The following is a 21744-nucleotide window of genomic DNA, read 5'->3' on the forward strand; positions in this document are numbered from 1 at the left end:
GAGCACTATTCAAAAATAAAAAAAATATATTGGATGTTAAATTTAAAATAAGAGAGTTGGAGTTACTTCTGGTTAAACCGGAAGTAGAAAAAACTCTGTAATATCATTATTGAGTTCTTAGTATATGGTTATCCTCACATACCAAGTTTCATGTCACTGAACCATATACTTCAAAAGTTAATTAGGTGGTGCGGGACTTTTAACTAACCCTGTATAAAGAGCGGAAGTGAAATAGCCTGCAGATTTCCACAGCGAATAGCTCATGTTGTATGCAAGAAAAAACTGTAATATCATATTGGTGGAACGTTCATAGTTTTTTTTTTTTTTTTCAGAAAAAAATGTTTAACAACCTCTTATTTGGTAACTATTGCGAGTAGGATCCTGATTTTTGTCCATATCGATAGGAAATCTAATAAAGAAAAATTTATCCCTCTGGCGTATTTCAATAGCATGCACGGTTTTCGTGTAAATTTAATTTTAAAAACCCCTAACTTCAGACAATTGCACGAAGCGAACGCTTGGCAATATCTTCGCAGCTTACGTACGGAAACTCACCGAGTTCGTTGACCTCTTACATCTGTATACGAGTAGAGTGTGTTAGCGACGATGTTTCCAGACTGCTGAAACTTCAAAACTTGATGTTCTAATTAACCGTGCATTTAATCACAAAACGTAATATAGGTTTTCTATTCATTTATGTGTACCCAATCGTCCCTTTCACTTCCATCCCCTGTACATACATACGAAATTTTACAACGTTCAGTGTTTAAATTCAAAAGAGTGATGAATAATTATTATGCTCTTAAAATGTCTATAGGCCTACTAAAACAAAATAATTGTTTGGGTTTGACGGAAATAATCCATCACAAAAATAATACAGTAATAGATAACAAAATTATAGAAAATAATTCGAACTTTAATGATTAGGATGCATTATTTCATACTCCAATGTTAAAAATTCAGAAAATAAACAGACCTCCATTTAGACAGCTAATCAGAACTATAAAAATGTCTTTACTCAAGAACGTAAGTAAAGATATACTGGGTGTTCAGTTCAAAGTGTGTCATGGCTCGCTGTATGCCGTCATGTGGCTAGCCGATGAGCCTAGACAATTCAATCTTCCTACACTTCCGCAGAGGTGTATTAACTATGTGCAAGAGAAGTTGCCTAGCAAGTACGGCCTTCATTCTGAAGAGTACTTACCGATACGTACGGTAACTCCAGTAGTGGCAGGAATGTGAACTGTTTGGAAACACGTACTGGGGTGAGTTTTTTTTTCTTACTGTCGTGATATGAGGAGAGGGTGAAGACGATTACTTACGTACAGTATTTGTTGACATTAATTTCGACGGTCAACATGGACACGGAGCATTTGATTTGTGTTGTGGAATGTTGCCGTACGCAACCGATGATAACAAATACTCTGCGTACGACTTGGCCGCGCAAAACACAATTCGAAAGAGGTTATGGTAGCACACAGACCGTACAGACCGCCATCTGTTGCTACGACGTTCAAGTCATACCGTACACGTTTTCAAGTTCAGATTGAACGCCTTGATTAACAGGCAACTTCTTTGACATAAAAGCTGAAACTCGCTTCAAATCGCTGACTCACGACAGTGACGTCATGACACACTTTGAAATGAACACCCATTAGTCTTAAAATGTTATGAAGTAATGATGGAGCTTGTGCTTCTATAGGGCTAGAAAACTTTGACCCTAACTAAAAGTCAAGAAAGGAGAACCGAACGCAGAAGAAATGATATTGTTGCGATCTTTCGCTGGCTACTCTTTATTGGATCACCAAAAAAAATTAAGAAATACGGGGAGAACTAATACTATAAATATAATACAACAAATAGAACACTACATAACCAAGTGACATGAATATTTACAGAGAATGGAAAACTAACGTATCTCACTTCAAGCTTATAACTTATACATCAAGAGGAAGGCGCACTGTAGGCAGATCAAAGAAGCGCTTTCAGAGAGTAGCTTTGATTATTTTGTGAAGTTCGAACAGACCAGCAGTGGCGTAGCGTCAATGTAAGCTAAAATGCTCAGCTTCCCCAGTTAATAATAATTTCATAATAAACCTGCAGTTTATGGAGAAAATTATTTATTAATTTTAATAGAATTTATATTTACGCGTTAAATATTGTGATGCAGCAGCTCAGGATGATTTATGATGCGGCAGTAAACACGAAGCCTGCACACACCAGCTTCCAAGCAGACTGGTTTCTTCTGTGTAATCCACCCCGCAGATTTTCCATCCCTTTCTAACTAAACTACCCTAGTTGCAAGGCTCGCAAGAAGCTAGCTTTAACATTTGAAATAAGTAGTTTCCGAGTTATCCCTTTTCGTCAGTTGTGTTCAGTTGAAGTGTTAGTGTGCATTGTGGCTGATATAATAAATAATGAGCGAAATAACAGTTCCTGACACTAATTTAGCCTACTTCAATTTTTTTAGGACAATTGTATTATCAAGACTGACTTACGAACAAAAGCGTGATTTAAAAAACAAATGACCGACTCCCTTGCTGTCAATGAAGGACACAACCAAAAGACAGACGCATACTTACGTAATGATACTAATATTGTGATTTCTCTAGTATGACAGGGAGTGAGCTAATGGTATACATATACGTGTCTATTTGTTAAGAGATATGTGTAAACCGTGAAATCGTATTTTACTACGTATCATTTGAGGTCATGCCTTATTGGTGTTACTTACGATGTTCCAACCAATCTTCGACTGCTGACTTGACATTGACTACTATTTATTTTAAGACTGTATTTTTGTAATACATATTTTTCTCATATTGCAATAAAGACAACTTGAGTTAGCTTCCCCTGCTCAAAATTTCATGCTACGCCACTGCAGACCAGTAGGCCTAAGCCTATGGTGATGAAATATACAAACTGTGGGTAATATAAATTTTACTTACCGGAACTGCTCAGGTAATTGACTTGTCAACGACTGTCTGCTACCATCCTCTTCAAGGCTGTTTTGGGAAGTTCACCTCCACATATATTGGCAGGACTATATGCATCGCCCTGCTGAATGTGTTACAGGCAGTCTGCTATGTTTACTACTTCGTCCTGTAAATAGAGAAATTCGTAATAAATGAAATATATAAAATTATAATATGGTTACGTAAATGAATGCTACATCTGTTTATGTCTACCACAAAAGCAAATGACTTCAACTAAATCACTGACTGTAAAATATGAAATGGATATAAATAGAGTAGATAAATTGAGAATTAAAATACTAATATCAATAAACCAGTACTTAAATAAACAGATATACAGAGTGTTAATTAAGTTTGGAATATTACTCAAAACTTCTTAAATTTTAATCTTACAAAAAAAAAAAAAATATATATATATATATATATGAGGGGTTCAGAGGAAAAGTGGACCAAGTCCAAAAAATGGAAAATCCTAGTTATATGTGCTGTTTGGTTCAAAATATCAATAATTCTTCAAAGCAATGATGAACCAAGTCCATAGTTGAATATTCAGTCTGCGGCGTGAAGTAGTTACTTGATGCCCTGAGACAATAGCACATTCTTTCAGAGCAATTGTGAACCAAGTCCATTTGCTGAACACATTACAGAAAATCTGGAGGGATTACATAACAGTGTTGTTTTTTAGAATATTGGGATAATATATACTTATTAATTTGTGCTACTTTTATAAAGTTAGAGTGTAGAAATGGAAGAGGAGTCCGATTACATTCCAGATACTGATAATTCAAGCTCTTCAGAAGAAAATAAAGGTAAGTTCCATTTTAATAAAAATTATTCACAGTAACATACAATTTAGGTTAAGTTTTTAGCTATTCAGTTGTCTCTCATTTTTATATTTTAATAACTTAAATCTAAGGTAGTTTAGTACTACATTCAACTATGTAACTACAGATACAGGAGGAGGAGGAGATACTGTCGTTCATGTTGACTCAACCTGCCAGCAGACTCACTACAGAGGGACAACGTCATGCCAATAAAAATGAAAGTAAAGGAAGGAAAAGGACCAAGAATGAAGAGAGTTGTAAAAGAAATTTAAGGGAAAAAAATCGGAATAATGGTCAAATATATGTGAGTAAGAAAAGGCATATATATTCCTGCAAAAATGTTTGATAATGAGTTAAACTGCAACTCTCCACGAAAGTGCAAAGAAAAAAATAGTGTGAATGATCACAGAAAATGTTTCACTTCATTTTGGAATTTTGGGGATTTTTCTAAACGAAATGTGTACCTTTGTGGCCTTGTACAAGTTGCTAAATGCCAGAGATCACGCCCGCGTGACAATACCAGCACATCTAAATGAAACACTTTCAAGTATTTTATTAGAATTTCTAATGAAAGTATAGGGTGTTCAAAAGTTTTTTCTGGCTACATTCCAAATATGATGCGTAAGGTTATACAGAGTTCTGACAAAACCAGAAGCATTTGCTGTGACAGATAAAAACACCTCTGTGAACAAAATTGATGACAGTGATGTTATTAACCATATACGATCTTTTCCTGCTTATCAGAGCCATTACTCGCAAAGAGACAGAAGTGCAGGTGGAAATAATTGACCACAAATTTATGGTGTCAGGCCATTCATTTGTACCGAATGATGCTGACTTCGGTCTAGTAGAGGAAGCTGTAAGTAAGACGCAGTATATCTATGGCCCAGAGGATTGGTTCAATATTGTAAAATCTGCAAAATGCAAAGAACCAAAATTTGAAGTCTCGTAATGACAAGAGAAAATTTTATAAGTACTAACTCATTAGAACAGACAATTACAAACAGGAAACAAACTATTGGTGGCTATGAGGTAAATTGTTTAAAAATTCGATGGACGGGGTATGAAAGAGAGATGTCTTTGACAGTGAGGTTTAAAGAGACTAAGTGAATTGGTGGAACTCAGTGAGGTAAATTTTATAAAGAAGAGAAAAGGAAATGAACTAAACTCACTAGCCAATCTCAATCAGGAACTGTAGGCTTACTTTATAAGAATCAGAGGTTAGTTACAAACATACTACACCAATCTTCAAACTGCGGACTTTGGTACAACAGAAAGATCATAAAACAACCAGCAAGATTTGCATGAATACGATTATTCAGTAAGTGGGGATTAAATGGTATTTGTGTGAAGAAGAAGAAGAAGAAGAAGAAGAAGAAGAAGAAGAAGAAGAAGAAGAAGAAGAAGAAGCAATGTTATGTGAACTTGCTTGTTGGCTTGTAGTTATGATAAACAAAATAGAAATAAAAATAATTAAAGAGAACACATTAGAATATGAAAAGAAATAGAGAAGCAGGTTTAATTACGTTTGAGGTCAGAAGTGAAAATTTTTCAGTACACTAGTGAACCATGTCCAATAAATTGAAAATAAACTGTAAAAACAAAATGTTATATAAATGAAAATATCAGTGTACAGTGTATCCTAGATTAGCTTGTATTTGTTCTTTATCACTGTAAAAAAATTAATGTTTATTTCTTCATCTGCAATTAAATGTTTTACTTTAACTTTATATTATTTTTTCTCAGAACAGTAAATTATGGACTTGGTCCACTTTTGCTCTGAACCCCTCATGTATGTATGTATATTCATTCATTCATTCATTCATTCATTCATTCATTCATTCATTCATTCATTCATTCATTCATTCATTTATTTATTTATTTATTTATTTATTTATTTATTTATTTATTTATTTATTTATTTATTTATTTATTTATTTATTTATTTATTTATTTATTTATTTATTTATTTATTTATTTATACAAAAGCTCTTGGAGACAAATCATATAATATGATAACAGTGTTCAAGAAATTTTTAGTTATTCAGACATACAGAGTGTCACAGTAAACTTTATTTTACTATATGGCACCATATGTTAAGATTTACATATTCCGAATGTCCATTAAATTTTACTTACCAACATGAATTTCTTCCTTTGGGGTTACTTGAAGTTCCAGAGCGTATCAGGATAAACCAAGAAATACTGAAAGATCTGAAACAAAAAATTAGATATGAGATGAAACAGATGAGTCATGTAACTGTGAGAAAGACAATGGACTGTTTTCGTGATAGACTGAGACATTTTTTGGCTGTGAATGGTTCTCATTTTGAGCATCTGTTGTACAGTTTGGTTAGTGATAGTGTTTCGTTTAGTTTTATAGCTACTCAACATGATTTACATACTTATTCTTCTCAAGTTTCAAGTCCATAAAACAAGTTGTAGCATTTGCACTTGTATCTATTGTCATGCATTAAGGCCCTTATGTTCTATTGGCGATATAAACACTTGAAATAATATATTTTGCATACGTACTTTTACTCTATAGGTAAAGTCTTTTTTCCTCCTTCTCTTTGAAGAGTAGGGTTGGCCTTCTCAACAACTTTCTTCCACTCTGACCTCCCTCCAGCTGTGTCCATCCTTTCACTCCAATCACCTTCCGATTGTCATCTGCATTTTCATAATAAAATACAGATAAATATTTTGAGCTAATTCTTCTGAAACTAAACATATTTTTGTTTTACAAAAGAAAGCCCCGAGGATAAATAAATGTGAATAAAAGGACACTCAAAAATTATCCAAATTTTAAAAATATTGACCTTAACATGTTGAGTATATTCTTTCCTTGATAATGTATTCTGTTAAATACCAAGATGCAATTAGTATTAATAGAAAAATTCATAAATTTAATGCAAGACAAAAAAAAATCAGATCTCTCTTGGTCTCAGCTGTTAGAAAAGAGTTAATTATTCAAGTAAGCCGTCTTCAGTGTACTTCCTAATAAAATTATCTTGAATTTTGAAGTCTAGGAGGAAAAGTTTAGATGACAATTAACAAAATTTCTACATACTAATACCTTCTACTCAATAATGAATTGTTTATACTTTTAAATTGAATTGATGTAGGCTACCTACTTCACTTCGTCAGTCATATTTTACCCAAATGTGTGCAAAGAGCTTGGCAACGAGTCCTATCCATAGCACGTGTCCTCACTTGGCACTAAACTGCTTTCGATGATGTCTTCCCAAGTCACTCGTGGTCTCCTTCTGGAACTCCTTACGAAAGTTTTAGAGTTTTCAGGCTCTCCGTGAAAGTCGAGTAATGTATTTGCTCTGTGTTACATAAGTTTGTACAATTTTTATTTGTTTCACATTACAAAGATAGACTACAAGGCTGTTGTAAGATCTTTGGAATACAATAAGTGAAAAAAGAAAAGAAATTAATAGATAAATAAGCAAGCACTTAACTATTAACTAAAAGAAAAATTGTGTATTTAAATAGAAAGTAAAACTGTATAAATAAATTGTAAATGAATAAGTGTACGCATACATTAATAATCAACTTTCTAAAGTATCTCTTTGTTTCTTTTTTTTTAATTTTTAATTTGTAATTACACTTGTAACTTGCATTTGTATCTGTTTTATCTCTTTTTTCATGTTATATGCAATTCTATGTTTTTGTAAACAAATATCTGTACTGCCTATTGTAATTGGGGCTTTGCCCTGTTATAAACATATATATATATATATAAAACCCCGTTTTCTGGGCGTATAGTCACCTGCGTACAACTAATTTCACTTCTTCATCCGAACCGAAGCGTCGGCCTCCTAGAAATTTCTTCATTGGTCCGAAGAGGTGACAGTCAGACGGTGCGAGGTCTGGACTGTAGGGTGGTTGATTCCCGCCTTAATGCCTCTGACATTGGGTGGTGTTGCAGCCATCACTGGTCGGCCGGAACGTGCTTCGCCGGCCGCCTTCTTCGAAGAACCTGCACCATCTGGAGAAGTTCTCATGATCCAGACAATCAAACGCCATACACCTCCAATATTTCCCTGTATATTTTTAGTTTTTCGCAAAAATTTAACTACATCTCGCTGCCCTTCACAAGTAAACGATGGTAGAAAACGCACCAATTTTACTCAGTAGTTATAGCTCGTTCCGCCAGGATGACACCCGATCGAACCATTGCTGTCCGTAGCGTAAGATTCAAACTAACTATCTGCCAACTTTGAACGCCCCAACCAAAATAATATTCTGTAAAATAATTGTTTTGAGTTATTTCCGATCTACCTAGTACATTTTTAGCATTTAACCATGTAAGCAATACTGCAGTTATCAAGGAGAAAGAGAAGGATCTTTTGCCAAACATTGCTTAGGCCTTAAAGATAGTATTCTATAGTACACTTATTTTTGTATGTAAATGGCTTTCCTCTACCTGCTCATTAATGTCTCTTATTTCCTTCCTGCGATTTAGGGAGAGTTGAAAAGGTTTCTGCAGTTAAACTTTTTCATAAAAGTTATCTGTTTGGCCAGATGTGGATTAGAAATTCGGTGGAAATAGTTGAGGATCTGATATAAATAACGCAGTAAATCTAAAAAATGAAAATCCCGTGAAAAGAAATTTTAATAAGACATTATAATTTATTTAAAAGTAATATAAAAATATATAATTTATAGTATGCTACTTAAAGCTAATTAATTATAAGATCTTAAGTCTTTTGTTGCTGGCAATGTCCCTGGAACATACTTTTTAGAAAAATCTAATTTTCAAAAATTGGTTCTTTTTAATGTCCAGACTTCACTTACATATAACAGGCAGCATGTCTGTGGTGAGGTGTTTACAACGCTGGCTTTTGGATTCCAGATCCTGACGAGGGCGATGAATGTCCTAGCGTGACTTTCCTTGGAAGAGAAGTGAGGCTAAGGGACTCGTGTCTGGTCAAAATTTGTCTGCCAGTTCTCGACCACCTGTAAATAAAAACATCCTTAAAGTCTTGGGAATGAATATCGACTCCATAGTCAGGAAAGATGGGGACTAGGACAAGTTTAGTTTATTTTTAATGTATATGGTTTTTCAAAGGTAAGAGGTAATTTATTTGCCACAAGAAGTAGCGGTCTGAAGGACATAGCAGCCACGGAGATGGGTATGCCATGTAGAAGACCACAAGATGACAGATGGGCATACACAGCGACACCATGACAGGTAAAAAGTCAAATTGGGTAAATTTTGAACTTGAGATATTTGTCAATTCAGGTCTTCAATTAATTTGAAACATAACCTCAAAACAATTATTTAAATGGATGCTTTTCCTACTTTGTTTACAATTTCTACTATAAAAGAAGCTGTGGTATTTAGGGTGAATAGGTGGGTCTCATATGTTCCTACAGGAATTATATCTCCCTCCCTCTTTCTCTAGATAACCCAGGCAACGTCATGCATACGTTCTAGGTTCTAATATTTGCTTCTTTAATTATGAAGATAAAGAAGTATAATCGTTCATTTTATGCCATTTTCTTTCTTTAGAATACATTTGCACTATACGTGAAGGAATAATACCCTAGGTATTTTAGTAATATTGTCCATACATACCAAAATAAGAGTAGGTGCATAGAAATTCCATCAATGTTTTGAAGTATGGCGGCAATAAGGTGGCCGCAATGAATTATGGGTAGGTTACGAGACAACTTCGAATCGATAACTCGAAAATTCCGAAAATTTGCTGTAGACTTATTAAGATTTAATTAAGTTTTATTTCAAGCCGTAGCCATTACCTGCAGCTTTATCTGACAAATGGTTTCAAAATATTTTTTCCTACGCCAACAATATCTTGTATTTAATATTTGATATTAGATTAGGGCTATTATCCCCGCTCCAATAGTACTTTTATCGCTAAATGGTATTTCGCCTTTTGTTTGTATGCTCCATGTCATAGAAACAGTCATGCATTCGGGTTCCATAATCGTTCAATTTCAAGGCCTCTTCTATCATCATGAGATAAAGAAAAACAATTGCGATCGCAATTCATACGCTGCCTATTACTACCCGAGATTTATTTCTTTAAATTACTTCACAAAATGAAATCGTAATTAAATATGTATATCACTTATTTTAGGGAAAGAAAGCAAGGATTCCAAAAAGCAAAAACTGACTAGGTGGTTTAAATGACCCCATCCCATAAACACACTACACTAACGAGGCTTGTCTTCCAAGATTCACCACATATTAAAAATATATGAAAATATGCTGTGCATGCTCTCAATTATAATACAAAATCACAAGTTAAGCAGCAGAAATTAGAAAAAGTTGTACCGATCACTTGAAAAAAAAAGGAAGTGATTAGTTCATTTCATCAGGACAAGACATTATAACCTAATAATACAGTAGGCCTATATTAGTTTAATAAAATTGATAATAGCTTTGAGCTAATGTAATTCTAGTATAGATCTATATTTTAATAGTTACTGTACCTAATATATTATACATCTTATTATATATGTCTTTACTATCAATTTCCAAATACTTAACCTAACTTTAATTAGCGAATAATATAACTGCTATGTTTTACAATATAAATATACCTAACAAACTTTAATAAACAATATAAAATGTAAACTATATTAATTTACCTGTGAATTATACATACATTTATTCATAACTTATTAAAAATCATTTAAAAACACAAACACACACATATTTACGGGCTACAGCTCACATCAGTGTTGCCAATACATAAATTTTATCCCCGTCAGTCTAACACCAGGAAATCCGTCTGAATCCGCCAAAATTAAATAATAATAATAATAATAATAATAATAATAATAATAATAATAATACTTAATATATCTATATACAAATGAAAAGCAAATTTTAACACAACTTACTTACCAATCTTGATTAAAATAATAATTCATTCGCATCATCTGCCTCTAGTTCTCTAGTTTATGTGCTAGGTTGCCCTATACTCCCCCCAAAATTAAACAATTAAAAATGACAGCACTTAAAAAGGAAAAAAAAAAAAAACGATGTAGATCGTAATTTCCGCCAGAAAATCCGTCACCCGTCAAAGTCATTCTTTTCCCATCCGCTACGTTGAAATTCCGACAGTTTTCACGGAATTTCCGTCCAGTTGGCAACACTAGCTCACATAAACACTAGCCTTGATTATGTGACATAAATACGTCATAGCGAGTACTTCTTCTTCTTCTTCTTCTTCTTCTTCTTCTTCTTCCACTATAATGTGCTTCAAGGATTTTAGCATGTATTGTAGCAATTTACAAAATCATGGTCTTTATAAGATGATATTATTCATGATATTGTAAATAAAAATTAAAATGGTCTATTTAAGAATCGCTGCAACTATAAGTGGAAATTGTATATAACTGATTGTAAACTGTACTAACGTCCGAACTTTGCCGAAAAGGATGTCAGGATGACCGTTGGCCTTGATGCAATACAAATTGACAGTTCTATAATGTTCTTCTTCGACTTGATTTTAGCCTCGGTCCCCTCGTTGGAAGCCTTTTAGCCAGTGAGTATAATACTTTTAAAATTATAGGTATAATTTAAATATTTATTGTCTTACGTTTCAAATTATTGTGATGGTCATTTCTAAAATCAAATATCATACAAGCATATAAGAAAATTGATGTACGCTGGCGTTCAAAGATAATTGAACTGACCCCTATTAATCGATAGTGATCGATAATTTGTTCGTGCAGGTCAAAGACGTTATAATAGTATACTAGACTCACACAGAGCGCTGGTGTGCTGTCCAAAATTGAAACCAGTCTGCGCATGTTTACGCCGCCATGCTGCTGGTAGAAATAGAGCGGTAAACACGATTGTCATACTTGTCCTTTGTTTTGTCTCGGGTGTTTTTAGTGAATAGTGTGAAAGTAATGGCAATATAATTTTGAAAGATGATATATTATCGCCGCGGACTCATGCTTAACATGTCGGCATCATACAATAACATGCAGTGTGGTTTAAAAAAATAATTTTGCCGACCGATTGCTGCTCTGTAGGTTTCACTCTAAGCGTCACGTTGTCACGTCTACTTTCTCGATAGTTTGTTATATTGTTAAATGGCTATTATTATTATTATTATTATTATTATTATTATTATTATTACTATTATTATCATTATTATTATTATTTCATATACGAGTACGTTGGCTTTCTTAACTCTTAATAATAACTCTTTAATAATAATTTTTAATCACATACCTTAATGTTCGTCCTCAGCACAAGACATTGCAACCTCGGGTTAAGTCTACGTGGATTAGACAAGTAAGTGTCATTTAATGATAATTGAAGCAGCTTATTGGTTGCATTATTGAAATTGAGGCGAGTGATTGGAGCGGCGACACAAGAAATTGAAAACAATAATACTATTAAATTTCAAAGACCTGCCGAAAGCATGAGGCCGCTCAAAGACCTGCCGAATGTTAACCATGAGAGCGCGGCGATAATACCATCCCTGTTTAATTTTCCAAGCTATTTGCAAAAGGTGCGATATAATATTATCTCTGTTGTTACAATATCAATATCATTAAAAATCAATCAGTAGTTTACGACAATAAAGAATACTTAATTGTTAGTACAGGTATATCAGATTGTAGGGAAATCCCACTGAGTGAATTATTTAGACTTACACATCAGATGTTAAAACATTAGTGGAACGATAACTTTTTGTTTTTATTATGTAAATGAATTTATCTGCAAGATAATAAACTTTCATTCAAGATCCATATATGGATAAATAAATATACAGATAATAAATAAATGAATAGCTATAATAGTTAAGCCTTCTTTGTGAATTTATGATTCAGAGTTCACCTATAAATAACTCTTTTACATTTTGCCGGATATATTTTATTAACAAAAGCAAGGAATGACATCTTATTGATATTGTATATGTGCATAAAAATTATGTACCATCACTCCACAAGCAATGATATTATATCTATTTTATTTATTTAAAATAAAAATACAATATGTAAAAAATCCACACATAAAAAGTATGTGGTTTTTTTATCTTGCATAAAGTGACTGTTTAGTTTTTAGGTCTTCACGTTACCTATTGTTTGCAATGTATTATATTTTGCGTGGTTACTTACGTCCTGTGGTCTAAAAGTACCGGCAATATAATTTATTTTTGATTCTCTAAAACTTAACAACAAGTCTATACTGATTATCGTATATTTATTTCACTTAGGAATTTGATTATAACAAGAACTTGTGTAATCAAGGTGCATATATTTATGTCTTGTGATCTAAGAGTTAATATGTTAATATAATTTTAGATTCTCTGAAACCTAACAATTTGCTTATTATCGTAAAATTATACAATCTATAATGTGTATTGTGTAGGCCTATTTATGGATGTATCAGTATGTTTTCTATAAATTGCTGCATACGTATTTTCTTTTCTTTAATGTTCTAACACATATCAATGAAACTTTGAATATGTTTATTTCGTCCTAATTTTACGTTAAACGTCGAAAATGGCCATAATATGTCAATTTTAGATCATCACAGCGTTAAATTGCGTGACTTACGCACTGCTATTATTTGTCTGCTCTCCAACAATATGGCGGCAAGCGCAGCGTTCAATTTGCCCCGGTTTCCTCGTTTCGCGCAACCGAGACTGTAGGGGCTTGGTGCAGGTGTGGATTCTTTAGTTATTATATGAATAGATGGTGACGATGACAGTGTTGCCAATAGTACATAAATATACCGGCATTATAGAATTCAAAATGTCATCTCTCTTTATCACTGTAAAAAAAGCACTACTGTAGATTTAGCAGGAAACCGTTGATACAGAAAATTATGAGAGTAACGTATACTTAATATACATCACTATTTTCCCGAACAATTTTTTACTCGTCCCAATATTAGTGTCACCTATTGAGAACTAGAGAAACTATTTCAAAGTTTGTCAATTTTTTATATCTATGGTTATGACTTATCCCGTGGTTAGAAAGTTCGCTCACATGGTCAGACAATTCTTGGTGAGTGTATTTGAACACAGTGTACACGATCAGAAAATTGTAGGCCAGATATCTTTGAACGCCAGTGTATATTGTCGTTCAAAGACACACCACCTATAATTCTTTTTTTTTTTTTTTAAAGATGGGACATGACAGGATCAGAAAAACAACTGAATATCACATAGCGTGGTAGGCCTGTTGCTATGGTAACAACGGTTGAGTTGCCAAACTTACCGTTTTCACTTGGCGAGTACTTAATAGGTCTCTGGGCGACATTTATTGTGCACACAATGTTAGCATTGGTACGTTTCGTCTTTGATTCTCTGTTGATTTTTGTATTCTTTTCTTACCTCCGCGTCAATTGTCAATGAATGTTTTAACGTCAGCCATCTTAACGACAATTGCTAGCTTCCATCAGCTGGCAGCATGGTAGTCCATATTGGCAACATGGCACTGTAGTTCCAAGCTCGATCGCGTAACTGTCATGTCCCATCTTTCAAAAGAATAGGCCTAAGTATAGAATTTTCAGACCATGTAAGCTAGGTAACTTTCTAACCACAGGAAAAGTCAAAACCAAAGATTATATACAAAAGGACAAACTTTGAAATAGTTCAGATAGTTCTCAGTAGACGGCACTATTATCATACACATATCTATCATAGTTTCAGTTAAAGGAAAATAACTACAGAAATCGATATTCATCTCTAAAGCAAATGAAAGAACTATAACGTATCCTTAAAATAATACATTTCTGCATATCTAAAATATCAAAATAGATAATTTAAAATAGGTGAAACAATAATATAACATTTAATTATTTATTTATATATTTATTTATTTAATTACCTATTTATTTATTTACCTATTTATTTATTTATTTACATATTTATTTATTTATTTATTTATTTATTTACCTATTTATTTATTTCATATATTTATTTATGTTGTTTATTACTGTATTTTGTTTGTAGGTTCAGGAACGTAAAATATTCAGGTAGATTTTCGTTTTACATAGTCAAAAAACTTTGATAGTGTAATACCAGACTTAGTAACTTTTAAGCGACTGTAGGCTATCTAAGAGGACGAACAATGCGATCTTTAACTATCTGATGGTGCGCAATGATAATTCGACTGCAATTATTACAACAACCTTTTGCGCAATGTGATTATCCGACCTTAATACTTAAAATGACGTGTACTCTCTGTTACTATTTGAAAGTGTAAAATCTTAAACTGAGTTTGGAATTGAACGGGTTACATCAGCTGCTTGTCTGTGCGGATGACGTGAATATGTTAGGAGAAAATTCACAAACGATTAGGGAAAACACGGGAGTTTTACTGGAAGCAAGTAAAGAGATAGGTTTGGAAGTAAATCCCGAAAAGACAAAGTATATGATTATGTCTCTTGACCAGAATATTGTAAGAAATGGAAATATAAAAATTGGAAATTTATCTTTTGAAGAGGTGGAGAAGTTCAAATATCTTGGAGTAACAGTAACAAATATAAATGATACTCAGGAGGAAATTAAACACAGAATAAATATGGGAAGTGTCTGTTATTATTCGGTTGAGAAGCTTTTATCACCCAGTCTGCTGTCAAAAAATCTGAAAGTTAGAATTTATAAAACAGTTATATTACCGGTTGTTCTTTATGGTTGTGAAACTTGGACTCTCACTTTGAGAGAGGAACATAGGTTAAGGGTGTTTGAGAATAAGGTGCTTAGGAAAATATTTGGGGATAAGAGGGATGAAGTTACAGGAGAATGGAGAAAGTTACACAACACAGAACTGCACGCCTTGTATTCTTCACCTGACATAATTAGGAACATTAAATACAGACGTTTGAGATGGGCAGGGCATGTAGCAGCTATGGGCAAATCCAGAAATGCATATAGAGTGTTAGTTGGGAGGCTGGATGGAAAAAGACCTCTAGGGAGGCCGAGACGTAGATGGGAATATAATATTAAAATGGATTTGAGGGAGGTGGGATATGATGATAGAGACTGGATTAATCTTGCTCAGGATAGGGACCGATGGCGGGCTTATGTGAGGGCGGCAATGAACCTCCGGGTTCCTTAAAAGCCAGTAAGTACTATAAACTTGTGCACGTTATAACCCCCGTTTAAGGGCTTGGAGCCACGGACCTTGAGGTTTATCAGGTCTCGTCTGGGGATGTGACCTGTCTCTGTCAGGGCTGAAGCAGGATGACCCACTTCTCCGGACGGAATTCACAAATGCTATCGGGCCCAACTGTGGAACGGGAACAATCAATCGCATATAGAGCTCACAATGGGCCGATGTGTCTAACTGCATGAATCTATTCTGAGAGTCCAGCCCTTGAAAAAGCCAACCAGCAAAACCAATGAACAACTGGAATAATAATGTGTATTGATTGTGTTGCATAACAAATAATTTCCGTTTACCTTTATTCGTCTCCATCCGTTTCCGTTTCATTTTGTTTAACTATTGCACCACTCCAACGCATCTCAAAGCGAGTGACATTCAAGTGGATAAGAACCGTGTCCAGGTGCGTATGGGGGATGAAGAAAGTGGAAGACGACGCAGGCTACAGGTAAATAAACACTTAACAAGGAGCTTCGAGTGTCTGAATAATTTTTATTTTCATGAATGGTACATGTTAGAAGGTTCAGCCTTCATTTCATTTGTAATGTCCGCTACTACGATCACATTTCGCCTTCTTTCGATAAATTATTGTGGCTCAGGTTAAATGAGAGGAGAAAGTCACATTCCATTTCTCTTTTATACCGAATTTTGCAAACCTCTACTCCCTCTTACTTATCTGTCCGGTTCCACAATCTTTCTCAGTATCATAACTTAAATACTCGGTCACAATATGATAATATGATAACACGCTAGAAATACCACTCCACACATCATCTCTTTATCCTTCATCTTTCACTGTTGCTACTTCTCGTCACTGGAATTCTCTGCCGCCTGAAGTCTAGGGCTGCCGAGCTTTAATTTCCTTTAAATGTAAATTAGAAAAATATCTTATGATGAGTTGCCAGACCTAACGCGTTGCAAATATTTAATGGCATGTGTTCCACTGTATTTATTTATTTTTTTTTGTTTCTTATTTTTATTGTGTAATCATGTAAATCGTGTTTGTTTATCACTTAAGGGGACACCAACTTAAAAATTGCAGAAAAAGTGTCATAGAAATGGAAAATTAAATTTCTACACGAATTTACGTGACAGAACTAAATCAATACGCAGAATTCTTCCCCTATTCATTGAGAAGTCACAGTCAAATACACAAAGCCAAATAATAAAAAATGATAAGTAAAAGTGATATTTCAATTAATGATTGATTAAAAATTGAAATATTTTTTATTTTGAAAAGTATTGGATCTAATGAGCTGAGATTTTGCATGTTACTTTCCATGTGTTTATTAAACTTTTTCTCCAAATTTGAAAAAGATTGGTCAAATAGGAAAAAAGTTCCAAAATATAGTTGAGTGTCCCCTTAACGCCAATATGTATCCCACTGTGTTGTTTTTTTATTATTAATCTATTTTTTGTGTACATTTTATTCAATTGTCGTTTAATTATGTAAATCCTACTTAATTGTAATCTAATACTAATATGTATACTAATGTGTTTATTTTTATTTATACTGTGCACATTTTTTATTGAATTATCGGCTTCTGTTTTTATGTGATTCGTATTTGATTCTAACAACATTAAAATGTATTCCAATATGTTTATTTTTATTTTATGAGGTAAATTTTTATGTAACTACCTCTTTTGATCTCATTATGTACCTAATGTATGTAATTACTTAATTCTGATCCAGTTTTATGTTCAACTATGTAAGCAAGTTTTAATCCTGGTTGAGTGTAAGAGAAGGCCTTACGGCCTTAACTCTGCCAAGTTAAATAAAGCCATTATTATTATTATTATTATTATTATTATTATTATTATTAGTATTAAATTTAAATGCGAAGAGTAGGCCTAAACAGTACTCATCCAAATCGGCCAAATGTTTCTCAGTCAACTATGAGTAGAATAGAAGCGAAATTAGGAGAATATGAACTGCAACCTCCTATCAAAGTCGTCTTCCATCAAATCCCGCGAAATCTGGAATTTATGAGGGTGATATTCGATATTTTGTAATATTCTCTAGGCAGTTGTTTTCGAAATATCTGTTTCAAGGAGAGAAGAATGTGGTTTCTCTTTGACCATTAGCAAAACGTCAATTTTCAAATCGTTGTCGGTGAACGGTCTACAAGTTCTTACGTGTCTTGCATGTTTTCGGAATTTCGCTTGGAAAATAAAAGATGAATACATGGAAGGGCCTAGGACGGTGATGAATCGTTTTTTAATAAAGAGAAGAGAAGAAGAAATGAATTGTAGATGAGAAAAATATGAGTGAAGAGGAGGAAACTGGTGAGGATGGGAAGATGGAAGAGGATGGGAAGATTAATACTGCAGAATGAGGAGAACTTAATATATTGTCTGATGGTTGGGTCACTGGCTGAAAAGAAACTGTCTACTGAAGGATGCACTGGAAGGAATGGTGAAGGAGAGAAGAGTTCGGTGCAGAAGAAGATATCAGATCATAGACGACATTAAGATATAGGTATGGATCATATGAGGAAATGGAGAGGAAGGCAGAAAATAGGAAAGATTGGAGAAAGGTGGGTTTGCAGTGAAAGTCCTGCTCTTGCGCAGAATGAATAAATGATATTTATGTAGTCCTGTAATTCCAAGAGACGATACTTCAAGAATGTTGGAACACATAACCATATTATAAGTAAAACTGTAATAATTATGTAATTGTTCGTTGTAAAATAGTAATATGCGTTACAAGAGCGGTATGTTGAAGTTTTCATGTTCGAGGAATAGTTTGAAAAAGCGAAACGTAGTTGAGCTTTTTAATTTCCGAGAATTGAAAGAAAACATACCGCTCGTGTATCGTACATTATTTTGTGCGAAGATCGTTTATTGCCCGGTACATACCTGAAAGAGGAATTTCTAATTAGTTGCAATGAAATCTCCATCTTGGTTTCTGTTCAATGACGGCAAATTTGCAAAACAAAAATATCTACTTCAACATTGTTGCTTTCAAATGTTTTCTGTGTTTATTATACTCCAGCAGGCCGTCTGTCTTTTTTTCCCCCCAGTCTATAAATGCGAACTTAAAACAAAGGGCTTCCTTAATGTTACTTGCATCACGAAAAGCAGTAACTTTAGTGGAGTTGTAGAGTTTACTTAATTTTTGCAAATATTTAAAAACAATAATTAACATTGCAAATTAGGTGAAATTGCAGTGGTAAGTTTCCAATTTATAATTATTACTATATTGAACGTCTCTTAAAAATAATATGTTAAAAGCCTAAAGCAGTAAAATCAATATGTCACTTAAGCGGTAAGAAGAGGGAAATTGTTATGTGTGTTCGGTTGGGAATACTGAAGGTGGAATTTTAGACTTACCGCGGATTGGTTTTGTGCGGAAACCAAGCAAATACGCACGATCTCGCACAATAAAATTTTACTATAGGATTAACCACGGTTACAAGACACAAAGCAAAGCCTGCTGAGATTGCCACAAGTCTGGGCAGCGAAGTGAGTAAATTTGTTTTGCTTGGCAACAAGCTGAAGAATGTCTGCCGACCCCTCTTAACTGCAGTCACTTAAAAGCTGATGATTTTATCGACAGCTATGACACTTTTACTTTATATTTAAGACAATCCGGACCTATGTCACTAAGGGATAGCTTCTTGTTTAGGATTTCGGCTGCAAATGTCCCAACCGTGTATAACATGTTTTTTATACCGCCGATATTTTGTGGTTCTTTCTATGCTGCTTAATTTCCTTCTTAATCCTAAAGATTTCTAGCTTTCACCTTTGTTGTATGTATATTTTCTTTTCACTCTAGTTTTTCATAGATTACAGACTTTTTCTTATCGTCATCATAATCATTATCATCATTTTCTTTGAGCTCCTAAGTGGAACATAGGCCCAGAACGAATCTTTACCTTCGAAATGAAACTAAGTTCATTCACTCTTTTACTTTTTCGTAATACTTATCCCACTTTAAAACTGATATATTTGTACTAATTTAAAAATGTATTTGTAGCTCTGTGCTTTTAGGACTTTTATTTTTCAAAGCAAAATCAATCGTTCATTAATAAGATAATTATAATGACAATAAAATTCGTTAATCTCAATTAAATTACAGGAAAACTATCAGCACTCGTTGTATTATAGAAGAAAATACAATCTATATCATGTTTGACAGCCGTATAAGAACATAGAACATTTTTAATAGGCCTATTCGGATTCTTGTCTGTAAGAAAACTTTCTCAATCTTGCATTCACTGAAAAGACTGAAAAATTTCTTTCCCTCTAAACTGAAACGGATCTTGTAGTGACCTTGGTGTTGAATTGTCATTGAGGTTTCAGCGTGTTCTTAATGCTTGTGTCCATTTAATTTTTAACAGTCGTCGCTATGATCATGTCTCCGAGTATTTCTTGCAATTATCTTAACTTCGTTTACGAGAGAGACGTTCCCTATCCTGAGCAAGATTAATCCATTCTCTATCATCGTATCCCACCTCCCTCAAATCCATTTTTATATTATCTTCCCATCTACATCTCGGCCTCCCTAAAGGTCCTTTTCTCTCCGACCTCCCAACTAACACTCTATATGCATTTATGGATTCGCCCATACGTGCCATAAGCCCTGCCCATCTCAAACGTCTGGATTTAATGTTCCTAATTATGTCAGGTGAAGAATACAATACGTGCAGTTCTTTGTTGCGTAACTTTCTCCATTCTCCTGTAATTTCATCCCTCTTAGCCCCAAATATTTTCTTAAGCACCTTATTCTCAAACACCCTTAACCTATGTTCCTCTCTCAAAGTGAGAGTCCAAGTTTCACAACCATAAAGAACAACCGGTAATATAACTGTTTTATAAATTCTAACTTTCAGACTTTTTGACAACAGACTGGATGATAAAAGCTTCTCAACCGAATAATAACAGGCATTTCCCATATTTATTCTGTGTTTAATTTCCTCCCGAGTATCATTTATATTTGTTACTGTTGCTCCAAGATATTTGAACTTCTCCACCTCTTCAAAAGATAAATTTTCAATTTTTATATTTCCATCTCGTACAATATTCAGGTCACGAGACATAATCATATACTTTGTCTTTTCGGGATTTACCTCCAAACCTATCTCTTTACTTGCTTCAAGTAAAATTCCCGTGTTTTCCCTATTCGTTTGTGGATTTTCTCCTAACATATTCACGTCATCCGCATAGACAAGCAGCTGATGTAACCCGTTCAATTCCAAACCCTCTCTGTTATCCTGGACTTTCCTAAAAGCATACTCTAGAGCAAAGTTAAAAAGTAAAGGTGATAGTGCATCTCCTTGCTTTAGCCCACAGTGATTTGAAAACGCATCTGACAGAAACTGACCTGTACGAACTCTGCTGTACTTTTCACTGAGACACATCTTAATTAAACGAACTAGTTTCTTGGGAATACCAAATTCAATAAGAATATCATATAAAACTTCTCTCTTAACCGAGTCATATGCCTTTTTTAAATCTATGAATAACTGATGCACTCTGCCCTTATACTCCCATTTTTTTCTCCATTATCTGTCGAATACAAAATATCTGATCAATAGTTGATCTATTACGCCTAAAACCACACTGATGATCCCCAATTCTACTACTACTACTACTACTACTATTCAATATCAGTTCTGAACTCGATAGGGCACTAGTTTCCTAAAACTGATAAGAAAGAAGAACATATAATGGTCAGAGTCCTCATTATCACTATGATTTGTGTGGTGATGATGATCGTCATCTTATTCTTTTGTGTGACCACCTTACAATCCCATGTAGCAACACGAACGCCATTCCACTTTCGCGACTTAGTCCTCGTTTTCACTTTCTACAAGACTCGCGCA

General features: G+C 34.0%; 2 long non-coding RNA genes across 3 annotated transcripts in view; both read right to left on the minus strand.

Moving 5' to 3' along the window:
* The window catches only part of LOC138702322 (uncharacterized), a 238020-nt gene extending 232005 nt beyond the window's left edge, over positions 1-6015 (minus strand). The window contains exons 1-2 of the long non-coding RNA XR_011332833.1: positions 5939-6015; positions 2949-3102 (exon numbers count right to left, since the gene is read on the minus strand). This is a non-coding gene — a long non-coding RNA (uncharacterized lncRNA). The remainder of the gene's footprint in view (positions 1-2948; positions 3103-5938) is intronic.
* Positions 6016-6966: 951 nt separating this feature from the next.
* The window catches only part of LOC138702323 (uncharacterized), a 187352-nt gene continuing 172574 nt past the window's right edge, over positions 6967-21744 (minus strand). The window contains exons 2-4 of one of the 2 annotated variants that reach the window (XR_011332835.1): positions 8606-8767; positions 7578-7796; positions 6967-7074 (exon numbers count right to left, since the gene is read on the minus strand). This is a non-coding gene — a long non-coding RNA (uncharacterized lncRNA). Of the gene's footprint in view, positions 7075-7439; positions 7797-8605; positions 8768-21744 lie in introns of those variants that run through there. The other variant, XR_011332834.1, reaches the window with a different exon arrangement.

This window comes from Periplaneta americana, chromosome 6, assembly GCF_040183065.1.
Source record: "Periplaneta americana isolate PAMFEO1 chromosome 6, P.americana_PAMFEO1_priV1, whole genome shotgun sequence".
Taxonomy (NCBI): Eukaryota; Metazoa; Arthropoda; class Insecta; order Blattodea; family Blattidae; genus Periplaneta; species Periplaneta americana.